Genomic DNA, 6,698 nt, shown 5'->3' with positions numbered 1-6,698 from the left:
AGCCTCCGTCGAAGAGATTTCTCTTCACGACCTTTGTCCTCGCCGTCCCAGTTTGGATGCACCGAACCGCGACCATCTCGCGTAGGAATGTCGCCGGTCTTGTATAGGTACCACAATTTTCGCATAGTTTTCGGTCGGTCAGCGATATCGGCCGTAAGTCGAGCCGAAAACACGTTGACCGTGAAAGACGGTCGGCCAGCGAACAACTGTTATCCAACAGCTTTCACACGCGCGGAGCATATAAAATGCCATTTCTCCGAGCACAGTCAGTGTGAATGATACGCCCGGAATGCGCGACCTTGGACATAACCTCCATAGTCAAAGCAGGGCCACTTGCGGATGGCTGTTGCATTCATGATTGCACCAGAGTGTATGGGAACGCGGCGAGGTGCTGTTGAGTTCATTGATGAAGAATTGCCATTTGGTGTTGCGTGGAAAAACATACGTTACTTGCATACATTAGTGTTCTATTTTTTCTTCATTTTCAATATCGAAAATAAGCTAAAAAGACATAAAATACACCGTGGAACAGGGACATTTTTCAGGGGTGGGGGACAAAAGAGGGAAAAGGCCAGTCAGTGATTTTAACAAGATACATTAAATTTCATGCATTTTACGGGACAAATTAAAGGGGGTCAACAGCAATAAAATCGTGCCGTCGCCGTCGCAGTAGAAACGCTCAGTTATATAGCGCTCATATTGAGAGTTTTTATAACAATATTACGACTTACAATAAGTGAGAATCGGACGAAGCACATCTAAACCGAATTTTGACCAAGCGCAAAAAACAAAGCTGGGTGCCCGCCCATAGGGTTGAACTTGTAAGGCCCAAGTACTGGTAATGACAGTGGCGCACGCATAGAAAACCATAGTAATTATTCTCCTGAAATTAAATAGTTAATATTTTTTTATGTTTGAATACCCACCGAAAATTCTAAAGAACGCTGTTTACATTTCACTTCGTCAATATGGCCACAACTATTCTCAAAAATGAATTATTATTTTTTTAATTAATCTGGAAACGGAATTTTGGGGGGAAAAGTAATTTTAAAAGAACACGCCGAAAACAAGCACAAACTTTAAATCTGAACTAAGATTTTGCATGTGCAACAATGACGTGCGGCACGACATATAAGCCAGTGTCAAGTAAACCGGCTAATTTCGAAACCATAGAATTTTTCCGCGCACGTCTCTGCATATGTGTACTATTTCGCTGAAGCGGCATGTCGGCCATATTCGTGGCGAAACTTTGTGTAATGCGTGTATATTCTTTTTTTTAATTTTTAGAAAATAACCGGAACAAACTAGGCAGGACCTAACCTTGAAACCCGGACAGTCCTGGTCAAACTAGGGCACTGGTCATATATTTTGTGTGTGTGTTAAAAAAGAGATGCAATTGGCCCGCCAACATCCTCATCTGCGATTCGCCAGAAATTTAAAAGATGTGGCACATGTGGAAACGTGACGAAATACTAGTGAGACACTTCAGAGTCACAGCACAAGACACAATAACATATCACAACAGATCACAACCTATAATAATTCAATTCGTCACTCCGACGAAGATTCCTAAGCTTTCAAGAACTGCAATTTTTACTCCACTGCTTGCTAGTGGCATCTGCCTTTCCATATATAGGTGGTGGTTTATACATGATTATAAAATTAACTGTTACCAGCCTTGTCAGTGGCAATTTCAGCTGCAAATTCACACCCCTTTAGCCTCAAAACCCGATAAACGAAACTTATGTCTAATAGAGAAACCTGTTAAAAATATTTACTATGATTATTATTCAATACGTTTACCTAGAAATGTACAACAAATGTTTTGGGGAAAAAATATAACACTAGAATTTTTACTTTTTCATAATTAAAATATAGACTTATGCTTTTAATTGTATTCAATCCTCTCATTTTTATTATTTAATAAAAATTAATCGCAGATAATCCATCTATTGTAAAATATGCATTGGGTTATCTCATCACAGCCTTTATTTTTCGATATAAAAGCTTCTAGATATTATTATTAAAGGATATTTTTTGCATGCGATAGAAAAATCGAAATGATATTGAAATTTGTTCGAAAAAATAATTACTCCATGATTTCATCTTTCACCTTATTATGAATAATTTACTTATATTTAAAGCAACTTGATTTTCGAGAGAGACTGTGAAGAAGTATGTATTATTTATTTATAGTAATCTTCTTTGTTTATTGTGATGATCTATCGGAATTATAGCTATATTATAATCACTAATTCAGATTTTCTAGACACTGTAGAAATTAAAAAAAAACACTAAGGTTCATATTGAATCTTACTGGTCTAACAGCCAATGAGCTATTATTGAGTCTATAGCATCTTAATCATACACATTTGGTTGTGAAATTCGCTCTCAAAAAATTGATAAAATATTTTATTTCCATGTTAAAGGGAGTCTTATGCATTAAAATAGTTTTTCAAGATGCTTGCGTAATAAAAATACGTCAAAATATGTATAAACTGTTTGTCTTTTATTGTTGTTAATTTTTAAACCTAACACTTTGATTTCTATTTCTATGTTGTGTATTATATCAGTTATATGATGAATGTTGCTAAATGATCAACATAATATTCTAGCCTAGGCTACTCTGTTCTTAAATTTTAAAGCTGACATTTTATATAATAATATATGTATTTGGAAAGAAACTAAAAAAAAAACGAAAAAACTTATTGATATAAATAAAAGTTCTAAATGTATCATTAATATGTCTTGTATAGACAAAATTAACTTTTTAATAACCAAAAATACTGTAATTTCTTAGAAAGTAAATAATATATTATCAATTAAATAGTGTTTATTAGTTTAATCATTATAAAATAAATAATGTTAATTAAACTTTCATTAAAAAAATGTATTAAAAAATACTAATTTCATTAAAAATAAAATAGTCTTTCTAGTACACTTATTATAATTCCAAATGCATCTTGCACATTCATATTCTATACAATCTTCTTTGAATCGTCTAGCATACCGTCACGAAGAACCACTCCACGATTACACCACACACAGTGCGTGTCATAAAGCTATAATATTCCACTACTAAAATTTCTGACACCATAAGAGATCACAAATGCTCCATTATAAGAATGCCTATATATTATAAAATAACACAATCTAGCAATTCGCGAAGAATTCGAGATGATATACCGTTAACGCCTCAATGGTCCCATAACGATATTGCACACGTTCTTACATCAACGGTATCCGCGCAACAGTTAGCACCGTTTTAACCTTAACCGACGACGGTAATATGTATTATAACCTCGATGTACGAATTCTTGGCGAATCGATATTCTATACGTATTTAGGACAGGTGTGTTATTTTTTATTAAAAATATTTCATATGGGATTAATGTTTAAGCAGCTGTATGCTTGTAGGACTCTAAACTAGACATATATCTATCAATCTACTAGAAAAAAACCCGGGCCCTGAGAAAACAATGATTCTAGGCCTCATGAAAAAAATGGCATTTTATATATTTTTAACATCGTAATATAATTTCTTGATAAAATAATAATAGGTACAAGTTAACCCTTTCTATGTTATAAATATTTTATGAAATCATATTTTATGCGAAATATTTTTATTAGGCAATAAAAATATATTTATTTATAATATTTACTTGATCGTCGTGTTTTCTTTGCTGCTCAGTGTTGCTATATAGTGTGCTTCCAGTCCAGGGCAAAAGCACTAAAATCGTGCCATCGCGGTGAAATCGCTTGATTATCGAGCGTTTATCAAGACTTTTCATAACAATATTACGAGTGAGAATTAAATAAAGCACATATAAACCGAATTTTGACCAATAGGAAAGCGCACAAAACAATTATCCCTTCTCAGAAGTCAAAAATCCACGTCAAAAGCAATAAAATCGTGTTGGCACCGTCGCAGTAGGAACGCTCGTTACCGAGCGTTCGCAACGTTTCGCAACTGTCAAATTGCCTTTCAATTAAATTATATTTTCGCTAGTATAAATGTATATCTACTGACGAAAATGTAATAGGACTAGACGAGTGAAAATATAACTTCATCAAAAAATACACATTCACTGTAACATTTTTACATCGCATTTAAATACGAAAAGTTGAAATCATAATTTACTAGCACCTGCCAGATAATTAATGTTTTCACTGGTAAAAATATATATCTACTGGTGAAAATGTATTGCGATATGATTTTACTAAAATGACATTTTTAAAAAATATTTTTGGGATAGATTCGATACTGTTTTATTTAAATTATCTTTTAGGAATAAGCATATGAAACTGAATGTATTATTTATTTATTTTTCTGCATCAAAACTAGTTAATAAAATCAAATTACCGATAATACAATCTATAAATACAATAAATTGATATGTTGTTTTTGATTTTTCGTTATTTCTTTGCTCTTCCTTAGATGTTTTAAATATATTATAAATACATCGCAAAATAAATTGCTTAAGGAATATATTCTAGACTTAGATATATACTTATACTTCACAAATATCCTTTGAATTATATATAGATGCGAAATGTTTCATATATTTTATTATTTTTAATAGTCTGATGCACCTTGATTTATTCAGTGATGCAACAAATGTGGCCCGCGGATGACGTAAGCGGCCAAGCATCTGGCCTGCCTCGTTGACCGCAGATTTTCTGGGTCCCGGTGTCTACAACCTGTTCGATATCCACAGACGAGGTCTGAAATCGTCGGATGGCATTTTTAGAACGGCTATATCGTGACACCGATCGAATTCGATCGAACATTCTATTGCAAAAAAAATATAATAATAAAAAAGCAACATCCATTCATAGCGGAAATATTCGCACAATCACCTGACTGATGTAAAAAATCGATCAAAACTAAAAAAAATAATATATTTTGATATTTGAATATGATAAATATTTATTAACACTGTCACAATATTATTATTTTTTATTTAAATATTAAAAAACTTGATGCTATTGTCGATATTATATTTTTAAGGGTTACTTACACTAGTTTTATTACGTTTTATAAGTAATTTTTAATTTTTTCATAAATCACTGCTTCATTTTTGATTAACATTAAAGTTATCCGCTGGATTTAATATATTTTCTTCTAGCACAAATCATATAAAGTATTGTATTTCAGTGATGTAAATCAGTGGAGCGCAAACTATATTAATTTACAACCCCTCATTTTGTTTAAAAATTTGACGTTATATTATTTTTTGGCGGCCGGTCAAATGAGCACTGCATTATAAGCGCTGCGCCATAAGAGCGTTAACCAAAGTAGCTATGTTGTCTAGCAGTCGCTTAGAGACTGAGAGAGTACGCGTACGCGAGTTTGCGTCGCGTCGCTAGGCACTCTATCTGGCGGCTATTGGGGCTGTCTATTGCTCATCTCTACTGACGTCACAAAAATGAATACAAATTTTATTACGCTATTTTACTTTTGGTATTTGATTTTTGTTAAATAAACGAAGTTCTGATAAAACTTATAGACCCGAGAAAAAAACAATCTTTTTTATTAAAACTGTAAGAAAATAAGCACCAAAAGCAATTTGATCGACTTGCAAATGTTTACGGTGCTATTTTATGCTATCCATTTATTTACTACAATATAAGACTTCTCACATCATTGCTAATTTTTAATACCACAATTTTCTCCTACAAGTCAGCTTAAATAAGCTCAAATTATATTTTAGATATGCATTATGTCATAGGAAAATACTTTGTTGAAAGTGTTAAAATACATTATTATGTACATTGCTCATAATTATTACAGTTAACTTACCATGACTAAGAGAGCCTAATTAAAAATAAGCAAATAAATAGAATAATCGTAGGCGGTACGCTTGATCGGTCAAACTATGCGAAAAATGTTGTTCTAAAATTATAAATATGCTAATAAACAAAATTCTAAACATGTGAAATACATATTTAATGGGTTTGTGTGTATAATAAATTGTATAAATTATAATACTAATCCAAAAAAATATTACTATTGACTTAAAAAATGTATATTTAACATTTTTTAATCCATTCACTGAAAAATATGGTTCATGCATTATAATAAAGTATTAAAATATTATTTAAAAATCTAAAAATAAATAGTACCGAGAAAAATTTACGTATTTGCTTAAAATTCTAGAAGTGAAACATTAGTAAACAGTTACAATCAGGGCTTCGAACCAGAACTGAACCGATAATAAGAAACCGGAAAAAATGTATAATAAATTATATTATATAATTCTAGCTCCAATTATTATACCTTTATCTAGTAATAATATGTATATAATATTATTGTATCAATTAATGTATTATGTTTATTACTAAAAAAGGAATAAAATGGTATATATTGTAGTAGAAAATACATTTTTAATACAAATAAAAACATTTAAAAATTGAATACTCGAAGCTGAATTAAAAAACGAACTATATTTTTTAATTGAAGCGAAACAAAAACCGAAATAAAAAAAATAACGGTTCGAAGCCCTGGTTATATACATCTTTAAACAATTAGTTATTCAGTCTTGTACAGTTCTCTAGATTACGTAATTTAGTTGATATTTAGTCAGGATTCTAATAGCTTGACTCATTCACTATGAGATCATTACAAGGCTACTAAATAAATAAAATAGAATGAGCAAAATTTTAATATATTTATAAATAAATTTATCAAATTTGAG

Source organism: Plectrocnemia conspersa, unplaced genomic scaffold (assembly GCF_051122295.1).
Source record: "Plectrocnemia conspersa isolate PC_06_02 unplaced genomic scaffold, ASM5112229v1 ptg000003l, whole genome shotgun sequence".
Taxonomy (NCBI): domain Eukaryota; kingdom Metazoa; phylum Arthropoda; class Insecta; order Trichoptera; family Polycentropodidae; genus Plectrocnemia; species Plectrocnemia conspersa.
This window is presented reverse-complemented; position numbering follows the sequence as displayed.